Source organism: Lepisosteus platostomus, chromosome 27 (genome assembly GCF_059453375.1).
Source record: "Lepisosteus platostomus isolate fLepPlt1 chromosome 27, fLepPlt1.hap1, whole genome shotgun sequence".
NCBI lineage: Eukaryota > Metazoa > Chordata > Actinopteri > Semionotiformes > Lepisosteidae > Lepisosteus > Lepisosteus platostomus.
Window position 1 is genome coordinate 626625 of NC_142637.1, and position 19845 is coordinate 646469.

The window sequence follows — 19845 nt, forward strand, 5'->3', positions numbered from 1 at the left end:
ACTGGCTGGGTAGAAATGAGTAACCCTGAGATGGGTGAGATGTTTTGTGTTCTCAGAATAACAAGAACAAAGATCCTTTCTTATACTTCCTGAAAAGTAATATCTAGCTGATCAAGAACGTTTCATATTAAATGCACCTTCATTTTATGTCATCATTAAGGCATGATATTTTGAAATTAATGACATATAAACAAAGGAATGTACAATAGTATCCAATATTCCAAATACTTAAAAAACAGCCTTACCTGCCTTTATTATCCTTTCTACATTTTCAAGCATGAAGGAAACCCAAGTATGGAATTAATTAAATACCACATAGTTTTTTTAATTTAATTTTAAGTTTAATTTAATTTAATTAGCATCACTGCTCTGCATTGTACAATAAAAACCTGGACATCTGCTTTATCAACAGTCAGGAGTAAATGCATTTCCAACCGCCACAGTTGTGGGTTGGTGCTCCTGGTAGAAGCCATTGAGAAACAGCACAAATATCAAAGGATGAAGGCACCTTTAAAGGAAATATCAGTCATGTAAGACAAATCAGCCTTCCTGTCAGTTCGAGAGCTGTGATTTTGTGCTCAGAATGAATTAAAGAGGAATAAACAAGATTAATTTCAGCATGAGGAAAGCGAGATGGTGCATAAGGAACACACCCCACTCACAAACAGATCACACAATTGACACTCATATTCGAACCGTTAACACTGTTGCCCTTACATTTAGACTGAAGGGTCTTTGCCTGGCAGAGGTAGCAGCTGCACAAACTTCACCTGTATTTGTTGCCTACATTTCAGTCAAAAAACTCAGTAAAATGTAGCTTTTATCCAACAATGATTTAATTGATACTGATTTTCTGGTCTACTGAAACAAAAGAAAAAAAAATCCAGTCTTGTGCTTCCTTTGTGCTTGAAAATTTAGAAAGGATAGGAAAAGCAGGTAAAGGCAGGTAAGGCTGTTTTAAGTATCTGGAATACTGGATACTAGTGTATACTCCTTTAGTCACATGTTTAAGTCTTTTAATATGGACTTTACTATTTGTACTATTTCATAGTATTTACTATGTGTTTTAATATGGAACATATTTAACACCTCTGGGTATACAATGCCTATTAAAAGCACAGATTGAGTTCCAAGACACTTCCCTTCCCTTGCTATTTTTCAATGCATGAAAAGAGAACAGGCTTCTTCTGGGCTCATCATCAGCACACTTCCTCCCTCGTTCACCCGCTGTGCAGGAACACTGCCCCACACCTCCCCTTCCCCCGCTGCCTCCCCTGGGAGGTGTGATGCATACGTCAGGGTGCTGCCGTTTCGATGACAAGGGCCATACAGCACAACACCACTCCTGTTCGCCTGCATCTCATCTGTTGTGGTGCCAATGGTTTCAGCAGTCAGACTGTGGAGACCGTCTTTGAGATGCAACCTCTCATTTTCAGCGACACACTACAGGACAGATGCAGTTTGAGACACAAGACTGTAGCTTGCTATTGTGAACTATGACTAGTCATGCACACATGACAGTAGAACAATAAATCACAGTATAACCACTGATTTGCATGCAATAGTATACAGAAAGGCACACAAGAACAGTCACTTATGCATAACAGATTCCAGTAACCTCAAAGCGTCTCACATTACAACTACTCATGTATCAGGCATAAATTACTGTTTATGGCCACAATCCCTTTCAGTCATTGTAGTTTCAAGCGTAATGAGCTCAAATCTCCACCCCAGTGAAGATGAAAACACAGAACACACTACCTAATTCCTCTGATGATTCCTGAATTAAAAAGATTTTAGAGAGAGACTTTGTCAAACTAGCAAAGAATCTGACCAGAAATTCACTCAGGAGAAAATTCAAATCACACTCAGTTTCTTCTTTCATTCAGCTTCTTCTAGCATTCACAACTGGCCCCAAAACTCACATTTCCTTAAGCTGTGGATTGGGCTGAGGTCCCTCATATACAGTACCTTAAGCGACTGGTTATAGTAAAAACTGAAAACTAAAAACTGGTTGCTTGCTCTACCTTTTTGTTTTAAATGATAATCATCGCTTATGTTCAGCACGCACCAATTTCTTCCTTGCAGAAGGATCTTTAAGAAATACCATTAGGAAGACCCAGATATGTTTCAAGAAATAATTAGAGGTCACTGGATCAATAAAGTACTAACAAGAGCAGATAAGCATGACTGGCCAAATGGCCTCCTCTCTTTTGTAACAGTTTTAGTACAACTTAAAACCTCTGCTTTCTAGACAAAGCCTTAAATCAACACCCACTTATCCATAAAATCTCAAATAACAGACCAGAGTAAAACTCTCAATGACCCGTCACACTGTAACTTCCATAAAACCATTACAGCATGGTGAGCACAACAGGGTTATAAATGACCTCTAATCTTAATGGCAACTACATTTTTTTTATTTGCTTTTACTGGTGACCTGCTAAACCCTTCAAAATCCCAGTGTATTATTATGTGACCATACAGTATAAGTATGGCTAAAGCACAGTGAGAGAGTCAGGCAGACAGACGTCTACCACACTTTCTTTGATAGTCTGTTCCCCTAACCAACTTCATTCATATGCTGATAATGGCCGTCATTACCAGATGCAAAAACTGATTTATTTTGCAGGAGCAACAGTGCATCAAAACAGCAACATTGAGTCCAAGATTGACTTGATGACCAACCACCATTGCACCCCTCCTATGTTAAGTGTAATGCAAAAGCAACAGCTTTTAAGGAAGCACTTATTAAGGAAGAGGAAGGGGAAACTTTCATTCTCATTCCATAGTAATAACCTATGTTTTGGAAAGGCCTTCAGTAACACATAATTGCTGATGATGGAAAAAAAAGGATTAAATGATTTTTTTTTTAAGTTTCACCTAGAACTGAAACAAGGTGAGTGGCAACCTTGAAATGTTTCAACATCCAAAAAAGAGGTGGATCTAAAAATAAAAAAATTGCATCCATTCTGCTTCCCCAAGAAAAGGTGCGCTTATTTCCATGGTTATTCAACCATCTTACTGCAAGCAATTTCAACAGCTTGGCAGCCTTTTGTGTTTTGACTATTGAGTGACTATCTCACTTATATAATATCAATATCTAGCTACCAGACAACTTTCTGTGCCATAAATCATGCCTTTTTGATGACAGGAAGAGATATGCCTACCTTTGATGTTTCTGTGATTGAAGCATTCCAATTTTGAAATCAGATGAAATGGCATCATTTTTTTTAAATGAGTGGCTTCTTCTGTTTATGCAAATTTATGAACCTGTGTTTCAGGGGATTTTAATTAGTTCATATCTGGAATAAGAGTATATATTTCTTCTTTTTTTTTTAGTGTGCGTTAAGAATTTTTTCGTTGTCTTGCTTTAAGACGTGCCCAGTGTTGTGCTCAAGCCACTATCAAAGGCCTCTGGATTATAATCTAATGAAGTCACACCTTACTACAATAGTTATTTGACAGCATCATGACAGCAACACTAAGTCAGCAAGTTGAGAAAGGGACATGGTGGGACATTGCACCACATAATTATACTACAATAATTTTACTGAATAAAAGTGATCATAAAACTCCACAAAGACGTTCCTGGTCTGATCTTTCAAAAAAACACATAAAATGTAAAAGGTTTAGTAAGATCAAAAGGGTTAACTAAACCAAACACATCCCTGCAATTAATTACCAGAAACAGAGATAAACCTTACAAAACTTCTTTCTTTTCTAACAGAATCAGTATTTACAGCGACAGAACTCCCCAAAGACTCCCTGCAATCCTTTCCTTTGATCCTTAATAAAAACAGCCCTCTGATAAATGTAGGGGAAAAAAGAACATAGCACTGAAACTAATAATTGGTAGGAAATGAATTTTAAAACCTTAGGGAAGGCACCTGTAAAGACCTTTGTACAGGAGCATTAATATGGGGCACAATTCAATTATCTTTTTTGCACAGGAAAAAGAAAGAGACGCATAAGGGAAATTAAAAGTTTATTCAATAAATAAAGTTAAACCAGAAGTGTTTTTTCTGGATCAACAGTATGCTAATCTTGAATATCCGAAGCACGTTAATTCATTTAAACATGCATATTTTAGTTTAACCACACTTTTTATTTCACAAATAATTCCAGATAATACCTTATAAAACTAACAATAAAATGTACAGTAATAACAAAAATCAATCACCCAATCCCCAAGTAAATTGTGTTCAATTTTGTCCTTCAGTTACCCTTGATATTATTACCTGTATAACCTACCTCAAGGAGGTAAATAAGGGATTGCTTTTCTCACCCCAGTCAAGTACATCTGTGTGTAAATGTCACACTTCCACAAACTGGTTCTGCTCTGACAGTACTTACATTGGATGCCCTTGAGTCAGATTTTATTATATATATATTAAATAGTACTATCATAACTGAAGTGTTAAAGTGTTTGTGTTGAATTGGGAGAAAATATTGCTACTGTATATAGAAAAAAGCTGAGAAAACCTGACATACTGTTGGAGGGGAGGGGGAGTCACATTCCTGTGTCGATAATGTGCCACAACACACAGTGTACTAGCAGTATACTCTCCTATTTTCACAGTCTCCAAAACAGTTGTTTTTCAGAATTGGCGCTTGATTGACTCACTTTGTTCAGATTCAACAAATAATCATATTGTTAATGGAGTCAGAGACAGTGAGAACTGAGATTCATGCCTGAATTCATTTGGAGTTACCACCTCCTTCTTAAAATGTAACCTTACTACCTGATAGGAGAATACAGTTTAATGAATATAGTGGACTCAGAAGCCACAGACGCATCTCTAAATGGAAAATTGTAGATGCATTAATCTTTCCAAATGAAACAACAGCAGAATATAGAAAACTGTCGCAAGAGTTTCTTTACCTTCCTAATACTAACTTTTCAGAAACAATAGCATTTTTTACACAAAACATCCTAATCCAAAAAGCATACAATTCCTTTAGAAATTCACCCATCCTGCACACAGAGTAAACTCTGTTACTCTCAAAAATAACAAATTCTGCAGTCTTGGTCCGTGTCCTTTACTGTCACTGCATTGGGGAACTTGCAGGCCTGATTCAGAGTGAAATATGTGTCACAACATCAACACATATACGTAGGACTGTTTATCAAAAGGCAAGCTCCCAGAGCACTTTGAGCTAAACAATTTATTGGAGTGCTGGGTTTGGAGCAGGAAACAGATTGCATCTCCAAATAAAACAGACAAGCTGGATTTTATAGGCAATTGGGCTCATACTCGTGCTGGTTTTGAAGCGTGGCATGGGATCTCCTTTGGCTACAACATGAGCAGGGTCTTGGTTTACAAGCACAACCAAAATACACAACCCCTCACCACAATACATCTCACTGCTACCTTACTAAATTTCTGGTCCAGTGACTTGATTGTTAATGGCTGATTGATACTGCTTCAAGTTCCTTTAATATGACAATACAAACATTCCCAGTTTAGCCAGTATAAAAATAAACCTCAATGTGGGAATGTGTTCAGGCAGAATGATGGTTTGATGAGTGAGCTATGAACCTGCCTGTCTCCATTGGGACAACCACATCATGAGCAATCTTTTTCACAGTAAATCACTGACAGTTCATAAGCAATAGCAGTATTTCAAATCATTAAAGAGGGAAAAAAGAGCAGCATAATTTTTAATAATTTTATCTTTTATTCTTCCAGCTTAAAAACACAAAACTTCTTTATTCGAGAAGAACAGCCATAGAACATTTAGGAGCTATAATAAAACTTAAAAGCAACCATAAGGGAATAATGTGTCAGTTTACCCAGTGATGGCACATTCAGTGTACAGTAGCTCTACAAGGTCAAAGACAAACCTGCATCTTACACAGAGCACTGCCATATTGAAATAAGTGCCCTTCACACAACAATACCTTGGGGGTAAAAAGTCCAACACAAACCAGAAATGCCGCAAACATTCAGTGTCGTGTAGCAGAAGTACATCATCCAGGGCCCAACGGTGACTGTCGTGCAGAAGGCGAAGACTTATACCACACGTACGATATTTAACAGTTTTTAGTACTGTAATTATCACATTGCAATGTATTCTGTAAATAAACAACTCAATCACTGGGAGCTGTTATGATGACATATGAAAGTGTAACAATGTAAAACAAGGACAATTCCACTGTTTGGTGAGGTTTGTAATGGCAGGGCTCTATAACAATACCTCACACTTTGAGGCAAATACACAATAATCTGGTCATCCTTCATTCCATACTGTAAGTAACGTTATTATTACTGTCTTATTATCTTGACATTTTCAATTCAGTTTCTTAGCAAAAGACAATATTGGGCTTTCTTTAAGGATTTTGCAGGCTGACTAATTTCGATATTTTGCTCCCTGAGAGCTAAGTAAACATTCTAAATCCAGATGTCTCGTAAAACTCCTTAGGCTCCCAGTGATAACCAACGAACTCGAATTCAGTTCCACGGACACAAAGGAGAATCGAGAGGAAATGTATTTTCGTCGGTCGGTTTAAGCGGTTATGCTGTCACGAAACGTCATAACTGTTTTTCCATTAATACTTGTTTTAGAATTTACCCTGCTTGTCCTTCGGAATTGTTTTTATTACACTGCTTTAATTTTACCATCTGTTGTTATTTCCAGTGTCACTTCATTCGCTCTCTTTCTGACCTTTCCTTATGGTCAATTCAATTCAAGTGAATATATGTACTGTACGTAAACCATAATGTGATCATAACAAAACATCTGCAAGAATCGCAAAAGCGATATATAAAATAAAACCGCATTGATTACGCCGGTTTTCACATCTCTCGTCTAATGTATCTGATGGTAGTTGTATAAACTTTGTACTCTTTTATTATAGAGGAAATTATAGAATCAAAATATTTCAAACAGTCGGTGCTCTGTTTTCGTATAATAATAATTTGTTTTGTTGTTGTTGTTACATATAAATACAAAACTACGACATGTACTCATCCGTAAACCTTTCTGGGACTTCTAGTAAAAAATGTTTATCTCCAGGGCACAAGTTTCAACACTTCAGCTTGATTGCCGGGACACGTTTTCAAACCGGAAAAAGTGGAATGAAACGAAATGAAACAAAATAGCCTACAACCACTTGAACTCAAATAGTGTCTGAACTGCAGGAACCTGCGAACGCGATAACATCGCACAGATACCCCGCATAGATATCAATGAAAATGATTCAGGAAAAACTTCGGTCCGTTCCAAAATACTACACAATAAAACGATAAACAGACTACTGCATTTCCCAGTTATCCAAAAAAATTATACTAGTTGTGCAATGTACTAGTATTTAATCGACTATGGATTCTAAATATTCCATATCCTTCAACCGATCTTACAAAAAGTTCATCTTTTCATTTATCGTTTGAAAGTCAATAAATTCTCATGTACTGTCGTTGTTTCGGCACTAGGAACAACTGGCTCAGCCTGACCTGCAGGCAGCTAGTCTATATCTATTCCACAGCAGAGGATAACGCATCATTTAGCAAGGTTGTCCAAGCGCTTTTGATGCGGAATTTAATTGAAATGCGTGCCTACCCTGAGCTGGCTACATAAGCCAAATCAATGGTTTCCAAAAACAAGGTCAGATTCCAGACTTGTTAAGAATATCAATGCCTTCGGCATCAAAGAAAAGTAGCGTTAAGCAGCCAGTTTGAGAAGGGGGTGGCAGCGGCAGTATCAGACTTCTCCTTTTTTGTCTAAAACGGGCAAACAGAAGAATCGCGTTAAGTGTGTTCTAAAATAACCCAGCTTTTCGTCACAAACACATTAAGACGCTCCAACACGCGTTCAGTAGCCTGCTATCACACAGACCTGGAGAAAAAAACACAATGCACAAGTAATTTTCCAACAGCCTACATCTTCAGCAAATCTGAATTATGCAAACAGAATGTTCAATAATTAAAGAAAACTGGGCACAGGCTTTTACACATAGAGCTCTACGTTAAAACGTATTATAAAGGTTCCGAGGCGCAACTTGTTCTGAAAAGCTACCCGAGGTTTACTTTAATCATGTAAACACAAGAAAAAAAAACTTACTCGACTTCGGCTTATCCGTTTCCAAGGAGCCCCCTTCCTTGAAACGGGGGGCAGCAGTGGGAAAACGAACCACCGAGGTCTTTTTCCCCAAAAGCTACGTTGCATCCATAAAAAGAAGAAAAGTAGAAATCCGCAAATCCCGCGATTTCCTTCGGAAGACTCGCCAGCAGCAGGTCTCCTACATGTCACCCCCGTACCCAGAGAGTATATTCCGTTTTGCGCACACGTTTGTAGCGTCTTGGACGGAGCGAACAGCCCACAATGCCAGCTCCGCTGGGTCCGTCCGTTGCTACGAGATTTTCATGGACTCAAATCTGTCTTTTTTTGGCTGGGGGTGGGGAATGTGTGAGATTGCCCCTTTTGGTCGAGATACCCAAAAGCACGGCCCTCTGGATTCACGTGACCGTGCTGGTGAATGACACTACGAATTGGAAACAGACGAGGGTCTCGGGTCGACCCCGTCATTTGATACCTCGGTGCGATGGGAGGGGGTTGGAGTCGACGCGGTACCACACTCCGCTGCGAAGGGGATCTGTCTGGCATCTTGTCAAGGGAGCCAATGTGCACAGGACAGGTCTACGTTTGTGGTTTTTTTTTTGCTCTTCCTAGCGGATTCCAGACAGCAACCGAAGCGCGTCACACCCCTGCCGGGACTGTGCCCGTGAGCATGTGGGAGCCCTCAGGACGCGCACAGACCAAGGGTGTGAATGGTGACGAGCACCTCTTCAGCGCAGACTACAGCAAACACACGTCTGTAGCACTTGCGGGCTCCCTGGCACGGAATCACAGAAATTAATTATTAGTTTGGATATGTGTTCTTATTGTTTAAAGCTTCATCATATTAAGCTTAATTCTGCGTTGTCTGAAAGATGTTGGTCGCATTACTAAATAAGCAGCTGCATGCTGTTCACTTTTTTTTTTCCCTTCAAAGTCAGTCGCAGTGGGAAGCGGTTTGTGTGGGAAAGCCGCTCAGTGACACCCGGGGCGAACAGAAAGAGGACTGTCATGTATTCTGAAATATTTCTAGCAACCTTCCTGTTGCTGTACTGTATTTTTAACAGTTCCGAGTTAAAAATAAACCTGTTTGCTAACAGGTATCGTGTTATTTCACAATTAATTCAATTTGTCTTCAGGGGCACCTAAGAAAATATGGATAAGAATGGAAGCCTTATCCTTCAGTAACTGGCAGGTGCGGCGGCGTCCAGGCGGATTGGGCTGTTGTGAGGCTTCAGCCTTGTGGAGATGTGTACCTGCAGTCGTGCTGTCTTACCGACATTCCTTCGACAACGAAGAGCTTTAAAACTCCGCTGAACTCATACATGCGAAGGTGGCCTGTTGCTAGTGGAGCTGGTATTACAAATCCATCTAGGACAAGGACACCTGGCTTTTTTATAATCATGCTCTCCTGGCCCTAGACCTATGCACCTTCCTGCATTGGTCCATTTGCACTGATACCTCTATTGGAATAGCAATTATATGTGTCTAGCTTACTAATTACTAATTAAATTTTTTAGTAAATTTGAGAGTGGTAAGAGCGGTTTGGACAGGGTATGGCTATACTGTATTCTACCCCGTACTGATCCCAGGCCAGTGTTTAACACCATTTAACAGCAGGTTGTGATGAGGGCAGGAGTATGAGGGACTGACCTGCATGTTCAACCATACATTCTGCTTTAAATAGGATTGAGATCAGGGGATTGCTCAGCCAGGAAAGGTGGAAAAAGTCAGTTCTGCTGCTCAGGTCAATCACATGCTGCCTGGTACTGGCAGAATCGGCTAATTTGACTGGGCCCTAAAATTCTGGCCAGTAACTGAGCTTGAAACACCTCTGGCTCTATCCCAGATTGTAAGCTTGAGAAAAGGTGCTTTATACAGTATCTCTTTAAATCCTTTTTAAAGATCAGACAAAGATAAGATCTTGTTTTCATTTTATCTGCGGCTGAACACTTTATTTGGAAGTAGAAAGAATTTCTATTCCTATGCTCTCTTTTCATTGCTTAAAATCTTCAGTTTTATCAATATTAGTTTTTTTTAGCTAAACAACCTGACAAGTAGTGTTAAATGCGTTTTTTCTTCTAACCCGACAGCTAATCTATACCTGAATAAATCAACAACTTCTTGTGACATTTACTCGCACATCCTTCCCATTCATCCACAGAATTCGAAATCTAGTTCAACTGATCAGCCTGATGTGGGCTGTTCAGCTGTGAAAGAGTGGGAAATATTAATATTAATACCTAAGTAACCAAATTAGTTTCAACAGAATGCTATTATTAACTTGCATTCTTACATTGTGTGATGTAAGTAGTTGACTTTCATACATAAAGGAACTGAATATCGTCAGGATTAGCGTCCGAGGGGCTGATTAAGGCGTATATGGGATATAATTAGAGTGAAATGTGCTCTACCTTTTCTAATTTAATTTATACTGCAAACGAAATTTCTAAACATTTGCTTTTGTGAATGACATAGTAGGTACACCTCTTTCAGGAATACTGCAATTCCTGTTAGTAATACACATTAGGAATACACTGACAAGTCACAGAAAATGAATGTCCGGACTCTCCTCAATCAACCTTTTTTAAGTCCAGACACCTGAATTAGACCATCATTTCCTCCAACTCTGAGCTGTAATTGGACAAGAGACCTTTTCCAAGGAAACCCAGGCTGTGAGCAGACAAGAACCTGGCCATCCCGCCCCTGGACCAGAGTTGTGTGATGACAGGGAACACTGTATTGTACTGTAGGTGTTCGTGGCATGAGACATTTAACTGAGGCTCTGATCCTTTTTTTTCCAATATCTCAGCACTGGCAATTATTTCCGCATATAATAATGTGCAATAATTTCTGTACCTTCATTTCAGTACTGTAAATCGCTCTGTAATGTTCTAATTATTACAAGTACCATCACACTAAAGAATAAATGTTTAGATTTCAATAATGTGTAAGTCTTCCCACACACAAAAAGCTGATACTTTTAAAATTGTTTTGCAGTTCCAATTGTTCAGAAGTTAAACTGAATTTTTTTGCTCGACTTAAGAAATGGGATCCAATTTGCAAACTTGTCTTATTAAAATTCCTCACCTTTGATGTGCACAGAATATTTTTAGAAGCATTCATGCCTGTGCTGAGAGCTCCACAGCGCAGCGGCAGTAAGTGTACAAAAACAGATGAATCTACCCTTTTAAATCCAGATTTGCAAGAAAAAGTTGAAACATGGGAGTCTTTATAATGAGGTGACTGTGGTCTCCAAATCCAGCTGTTCACTAATGTTCTATACTTTTTTAAAGCAAGATATTTTAGAGTTGTGGCTTCCCCGGCATTACAAAAACTGTATTCCTACATACAGGAGTAAATTGGAATGAAATGGCCTTGTTCTCAGCTGCATGGGACTCTATGAAACCTTTACCTGATATACAGTGACACAGAAAATAAATATCAGTCTCTTAAGGGTTTAACATTCTGTGGTGAGAAAACCTCTGTATCTACTAAATTACAATGCAGAACTATCAAAAACCTCTTAGTAATTTGGCACGTGGGGACAAGAATTGTATCTAACACAAGGCCTCAGCACTAAATGATTGCTTGTTTTTTTTTCTTTTGCCATGTGAAAACAATAGGTCCAAACTTGTTACCAACACTTCACACACGCTCAATCTTTTTTTCCTAAACGCCCACAGCTATGGTGATATGTGATACCTTAAAAGGTATGGGCTAATCAATTTAACCACGGAGTAAAACGTTTGTGTTATTTCATATTTATTTTCTCCGCACCGCTTATCCACGGTTGCCTAATTTAATCACAGCAATAAATCTTGAGCCATACACAGGTTTCCCTTAGTGACGCAGCGCTTTAACATGGTAAATTTCACTTGGGGAAGAAAATGCGCTTTGTGGCCGGCCTATTGTGAGGAATGATAAAAGAGCACTTACTGGTTGACATGAGCAATCCATAACGTTGTAATGAGCTGAATAAACTGTGAGCCTTATCTTTCTTTTTTGCCTTTTCTTTTACCACTGCATCTCTACAGAGGAGAAAAAGGTAACTATTTCTTTTTCATTCTTGTTCAGTTCTGTAACCCTTTCTCTTTCGAACATCTTAAAAAAATGGAGCAGTTCTTCACAATATAGCTAACATATACCCTATAATCCTGCTTGTCAACAGCTAATATTCATGCTATTATCTCTGGCTTTCTAGCAAACGCTAAACTGTACGAAGATGAAAGAACAAATAGCACATAGACAAGCCAAATAAATTGAATCCGACAGGCCCCGTTCTATTGTAACAGAAACAGGATGCTCAGCGCAGCCCTTTGTAGTCAATTTCCAACCACAGTGGCACTGTATTGTAAACCTGATGACCACAAATTCTCCTGATTAGAGGTCTAACGCTCCTCTCTCAGGATACGTAAAAATCAATACAGCAGTGTCGATTGTCATTAGTGTCTCTATTTCACTTGAGTGTTTTTAAACTCTTTTTAGAGATTTAAAAAACTCTTATTATTTTAAGCCATTGAGCATTATACATCTGTAGTTATACAATGTGTGCACACTGCTAAAATATATTGTATTTTAGATGCACTGTGCATATGAAATCAATCCACAACAACTGGAGACCAGAAAAACTGTCTAATTAGGCAAATTATTGCTTGTGATGACTTTAATTATTGCTTGCTTCTATATTGCTTCTTCCCAGAATGCTTTACATATTGCAGAGGGGCCATTTTATTCACCACGGGTCTGGGTGATGCAAGGCAGACATTATGAGCCAGCAATCCCACTACACAGCAGGTCAGAAAAAGAAGTGGAAAACAGCTTCAGCAACTGATTTAAGGAGGAAATTCAGGGAGGCCAAAATGTCCAAGCCCAAGAGTTTTGATGGAATATTTACTTATAAAGTTTCTAATAAAGTATCCTACTAAGGATTCTTAAAAAATAAACATATCCAATTTATCTGATATTGCATTGAGCCTTTACCACTGATAAGCAATTAAAAAAAAATTTTTTTTGGGGTCTAAAATGTCCCTCTGTGCACCTACAGTGGCTACATCAGAAGGTTCATTATAAACAATAGATTGGATTGCCAATACACATGCTAATAACATCATTGAGCTGTCAGCAAAAAAAACAACAATGAGTGAATGAAATCCAGAATGTATTTCAAATTCATGTTACTATTGTACTAATTAATTAAATTAACAATATTTGAAAGATTATAGGAAATCATAGATTCTTCTGCTATTTGAAGTCCTGTTTGTGGCATATCTGGGAGTCTGTTGGCATCTTTCTCCTGACCTGTGGTTTCAGCTCACTTGAAATTGCTGGTAGTCTCTAGCTGAAGTCACTCTGGTCTGGTTGGGGTCACTGTGTGGTGCTGGAGGTGGTTGTCAGGTTGGCAGAGACTGGCAGCTGTATCATAACACTTTCACAGCTTTCACACTTTCAAGACGTGGGCAGAAACCATTCTTTAAGGCTTTAACAGCTATTTTCCCCACCCTCCAGGAGATGCTGTTGGCAAAGTTGTAAAACCTACTGATGCAGAGCCAAGTATTGCTGTTCTTAGCCTTGCTGCTGTACTTTAAATATTCTTCCAGCAAATACTGTATATGCATTTACTCTCCATTTATATATCCTATAGATATATCATTAAGAAATGAATTAAATATAGTATATACCATCTTTATTGAATTAAAGCAAAAATATATGTTGACAAAAAGATCAAAGTATTAATATCATCCATCATTACAGCATCTACTTAAAACCATAATGCGCTGCCAAGTTGAGAAATAAACTTAGGGCTCCACAGGATCACCTTTTGATAAGTAACTCTTAACCTTTAAGAGTTAATTTGAGTCTGCTGGGTATACACAGGCACACTACTAGAAAACGCACAAAGTAGTGACACAAACCATATTCCACAACGAGTGTATGGTGCTGGAACATACTGTAAATTTCAAATTGTAACTAAAACCACACACACATCAGCTAGTTTTGTAAGCTGTAAAGGTGGGAGGTATCGTATTGCCTGGTTTTTAACGTTTTTAACGTTTTAACGTTTTTAGCAACAACTATTCACAATGAGACCTATAACATTGCAGCTGGTCATCTGACAGTTTCTTTCTGGGTTGGTAATCTTAATTTCTCACCCCGGTTAAAGGCCAGGAAGGTGCAGAGATTTACACAGCCTTATGCTCCGCTTTTTAAAAGGCAGTGCTGTGAATGGAAAGTCTTGATGGACACCTGCTGGAGGGCCAGACATGAAGCTGTTGTGGAATGAAACTCTGTGTGTCCTTGGGTGAAACATGACCCTTGGCTTTCCTGTCTCTGCTTTTTGACTGTTGGAAAATTTTGAATTTGGGGATATAATGTAGAGTTGATTGCAGTTTCATGCCTTTCTTAATATAACACTAAACCAGCACATCTGGCTTGTACAACACATTCTAAACAGCAGTGTAAAAATGTTGACTTATTTGGCAAGGGTAGGAAGGAATTATTTATCTTGTACATTATCACAGCAGGTCAAAAGGCCAATAAAAATAACCCTGAAATTAAACACCTTCCCTGGTTTTAGTCCTGTCAAGAACTTGAATACATAATTAAATGAACTTATCTATTTAACTAAACCTTCTTTTTCAGCACATAAAAATGTTTAAACAATATTTTTATTGTTTTATTTGAGGTACCCTGTGACTTCTATTTGTTTATGGCTGGTTTAAAGATGATCATAATTTTAAAAAGGCCTTAGCAAATAATGAGCTGAATTAAGGAGCTGAAAGCTCAGTGGGGACATTGGGCAGAAGAAACATAGCACAGCACTAGTTTAAAATGTTTTAACACCGAGCATCTTACAAACACCTCAGGAGGTACAAGCAACAGCTTATAAATACACACTTGTTCTTTTCTAATCGGTTCAAATATTCAGCTTGTTTAATGCTTCCACAAAAATATGCACAACAATCATTTTAGTTTAAATTATAATTGCCAATTATTTTTATTACATACCCACCTGATTTGAAACTGTGTCTTACATTACAGCTCAATTGTGTCTTTATATCTCCTGACAGATCACTCATGTACATCTTACCTCATCGTGAAAGCTATTTAGATATGTTTTGGTTCTGTGTGTATTTAAAAGTTAGATTAGATGTAAGTGAGATCACATCCAGGAATTTATTTTCAGTATAAGGTTTTGTTCTGGTACTTTCATTGCAATAGGTATTGTAGAAAATAAATTGCTATAACATAGTTTGATTAATATATTCTATGAAACTATATATGTTAGTATACTGTATACATTTCATCACCCCCAGTCAGAGGTTAATATATACATTTTGTAAGTAATGCCACAAATAACTATAAAGTAACTATAAATAAATATAAAGTATTTATAATTGAGTAATGGTAATATATTGCCATGGCCTTTTCTGATATTGTATTACAGACCCATAATGCACTGCAGTGTACAGACTATAACATAGTGCACAACTTAAAACATCAAATAGCCTGTCAAACAGAATAATACTACAGTTATCAAGTTAAACTTTATGCTATTGGTGAAGAGCTGTAAAACGTAGCCTGTGTTTTAAATGTACTTTTGTGATACACTTCCCAAGATTACATTTTGGACTTCTCTTATATTGGATGTGTAGATCACATCCAGAAATGTATTTTCAGTCCAAGGCTTCATCCTGGTGATTTCATTGCAATAGGGATTATAGAAAATAAAGCTGTGTTTAAAGTAGAGATTGGCAATCCTGCCGGTGTGTCTGCAGGTTTTCTAGGCCTCTTCAAAGTTCCAGGACTTGAAGTGTTGGAAGAAGCTATTAACTTGGTCCTATTAAGCCAATAATGAGCTTGAATGAGCTTGTTAAGAGCTGAGCTGGAGTGAAAACCAACAGACACACAGGATTGCCCATTCCTGGTTTACAGAAACCTAGACAGTTATCACAGTTGCTCTGCAAAGGGCTACCACACTGTTTACTAAATTATGATGTTTTTATTTTAACCAGATAGAATAATTGAGAACAACACGTCAACGACAATGATAACCTGGAGGCCTGTTTATTTAGCAGGACATCTTCTGGGGAGAACTGAGTGGAAACGTTGCTCAAGGTGAAATCAGCACCATCACGGGTAGAATTTAAACCTAAAACCTTCCAGTCAGGAGTCTCTAGAGCCCTAACCACAGCTCTGTACTGCTGGTGTATGGGACCCTATTCATCAATCAACATAGAAAACATTTTAGAAAGAAAACCACACTAAATTAACTTCATTCAGCTATGGTCAAATCTGCTCAGAAACTATAAGACGTATTTGGTGATCAGCTATGCTAACTTATTCACGAGATTCATGTCTCCTGCTAATTATATTAAACCAGGGGTATCGAATCATGGTTCAGCTGGACACTCATTTCCAAAACTGGACCCTTTATCCAGGTATTAATAGGATTCATTTGAACACTTTTAATTGTTTTTTTAGTTCCTAAGCATGCAGGAAATAATGTGTGTAAGCGATTTCAGTACTTTTGTGATTTTATAAATGTAGAAAAACAATTATTTTTGTCATAGCTACCCAGGATTACCTTCACAGAGAGGGTCAGTGCTGACTGGGGGAGAGACACGTCTGTGACAGCTGGGCAGCTGCAGCCGTCACTGTGTCTATACACACTGCAGGATTTTAAAAGTACTCATTCTCCTGCTTTTTTTTCTACTACTCACACTTTCATAGCTTCATGAAGCAAATGCCAGAAAGGTTGCAGCAAGGGGTACCCATACAAGTAGTCAAAATGTGCAAGAGCATTGACAAAGTCATCCCTAGGACACAGGTATATACCGTGTGCATTTAAAACCTACAACAAAAGGCACTTCTTTACCCTAAGGGTTGTGGGAGTATGGAACAAGTTATCCAGCCACATCATGGTTCTTATATTCTTATGTTGGGTAGGCAGATTCAGAATGTTTCAAAGTTTTAATTCTTTTAATTAAATAATTGTAAAATAATTTTCCCTTCTCTTCTATTGCCCTTCATAAGTTGTTAAAGACTTACTGTAGTCAACAAATGTAAAAAAATAAATTGCGATTATTATAGTTATTATATAAAAATGAAAGTGGGTTTATTATTTTGTTTTCCCTATTCTTCTTGTGATGCCAATAAAAAAAATTGATCATGAATGTCAGTCCTGTATCACCTTTACAACCGATCAATGATAATGTAGGGAGCTACAGTATAAAGAGTAAAATTGGCTTCACAATGCCATTGTGCAGTATAACAATTTAATTTTCTTTTTAGGATTAGTAAAAATTCATCACAATTCCTTACTTGTATTCATAGGCATCATCTAGTCATTTATAATGCATTAAATTGGACATGCTGTTTAATTACAGGAAAGCATGTCAGAGACAAATTAGATGTTGTAAAATTATAGGCCTTGTATTAAAAAAAACACCTGTGTTATGTGACCACTTTTTTGAGTGGGCTCTTAATACAGGTGTGAGAGTAATTCCAGCTTTGTTTTCTGCGAGGGAACAGCCATAATACAAAAATGTTTTTTCTTCTCTAGAAAGACCTAAGAGAAAACTGACCGTGTTTATTCTTGATCATACTGTACATATCCTGAAGGAAATGAACCACTTTAGTCTTCAATACACAACATTACAAAGGGTTTTGATTCAATTTATCCCAACAGAGACTCCTCAAAGCTAAAGGTTAAATTTTATCTAAAATATTCCTGCAATGAAATCTTTGTTAAACATGGACAGTAAGAAACACAGGAGCCAGTTCTTAAATCAAAGATTCAGTGGTGTCTAGAACGTGCTATCCACTCCCTGAGATCCTTCAAGAGACGGATGGATAAGATTCTTGGATCATTGATTAACTAGTGATGGGAAGAAAAGTCTCTGCCTTTTTTTAACTTTTCTTATATTCTTCTGGCATGTCTGAAAATGGCTCTGCCAGATCTCTCTGATGATATGCCCTTTCCAGAAACCATAGGGGGTGTCTTCTGAAAGAGCTTGTTCTGCTGACAGGATAAGGTCGTTTTTTACAGCTGTCACCTCAGTAAAGAAAAAGGTTGTGCACATGTACATTTCCCTTCTGCACTTGAGCATGTTTACTAACAGACAGATATTAAAGACAGCTTTAGGAAAAATGTTCGCATTGCCCACCATGCTTTATAACACATACAAGGAGGGTTAAACAGAAATTATAAAAGGGAGCCTTTTCGAAATTAATGTCATCCTGTCAATGGTAACAATGAAAAAAGAGGCTCACCATAGGTGCTTAGCAGCAGGTGTGACTAACAAGCAGTGTGAATGGAAAATTCCATGCAGAATGTACTGTTGTCACCACTTTCAGTTTACTCCCTTCCTCTACCTGCTACTCAAGCTCACTCCATGCGAACTACACTGAGCCATGACAATGCAAAGCACACTCACACACACACACAAAAGGCAATGCTAGGGCAATCAGATCTCCCCACACTTACTTTCCCATTCTGAGGCTGAAGCATCAGAATTTGTGTCAGCTGGAGTACAGACAAAATTCTTTACTCATTGCTTGAGACTTGGCTTCATTTCCCACAAATCCCATCCTGCACAGGGAGAATGAGATTCAACATTCTCCTCTGACACACCCTCTTACAGGACTGGTAGCATCAACTGGAAGAGCGACATGTCTCAGTGATGTCACTGCAATCCTGTTGAACTGGCTTAAGCCAAGATTCCTGGCTCTAAACACCCAACTTAACCAAGCGGCACTCTGCCAGTTGAGCAACACCAATTGGGGAATCCTGGTTAACATCTCATACAACTAATATTGTTCTTCAGCGTTCCATCCTCACCGAAGAATCATATTGTTTGAGCATGTTTTACAATTTTACAAAGTGACCACGCACATTTATATTGTCATTCTTTGTGAATGGGGATTTTCAGTCTGGGTGGTGTGTCTGCTCTGTGATTAGTGTCCTGTCCGGGGTGTGTCCTGCCTTGCACTGATAGGCTGTCGCTCCTCCACAACCCTGAATTGGAAGAAGCGGCTAGAAACTGGATGGAGGGATTTTGTATCTGAACCATAATCATGTTCTTTCTCTTTCTTCACAGAAAAATGTACTTCATGGAGTGTAGCAGTGAAAATGAAAATAGCTTTCATCATTATGAAATTGGGCATTTAGAGAAGGGAGAGCAAACTGCACATTTCCACACAAATACAGGGTCTGCCTGCTTGTTCTCCAACATCAAAAAACAAATCAAAGGCAAAGCTGTACTCATTCTACAAAGCCTCTGAGAGCAAAAGAAATTCAGTTTTCCATTAGGGTATCCAAGTTTCAACTTTACATAATGCCATATATCACTGGGACCTTCAGGTTTTTAGAGTGCAAGCTCCTATATGATATAACAGCATTTTTAGTAATATATTCATCTGCGTACTCTAAGAATTAATTATTGCTTGTTTAATACCTCTACTTTTCTGTTCGGTTATTTTTCAAATTTCTACGTAAAACTGACTGGCAGGGTGTCGGTATGTTACAGATTTACTACATGTTTCCAGAACCAGCCAGTCCAATCAGCCAGGTGGTGGTGATGCATTTCTATATACTTCATTTCTTGTCTTGTCATTAATAGTGCTGAGAGCAGATGTTCCAGGTTGTTTCTTTTTCAGTCATTTTTTGACAGACATAATTAAATTTGCTTTCAAATGTCATAGTTTAGTAACAAAATCAAAATTGTTTTATTAAATGTTTTATAGAAACTGGGGGCAGGTTAATTAAATTTTTGTATAACAGCA

The 19845-nt window shown here is 38.1% G+C and overlaps 1 protein-coding gene across 8 annotated transcripts in view; it reads right to left on the minus strand.

Moving 5' to 3' along the window:
* The window catches only part of ptprsa (protein tyrosine phosphatase receptor type Sa), a 314111-nt gene that overhangs the window by 226154 nt on the left and 68112 nt on the right, over positions 1 to 19845 (minus strand). For 2 of the 8 annotated variants that reach the window (XM_088622186.1, XM_088622188.1), the window contains exon 1: positions 8065 to 8732. The exons of the other annotated variants lie outside the window; for them this stretch is intronic. The gene's annotated coding sequence lies outside the window, so the exon portion shown is untranslated. Of the gene's footprint in view, positions 1 to 8064; positions 8733 to 19845 lie in introns of those variants that run through there. 8 annotated transcript variants of the gene reach the window in all.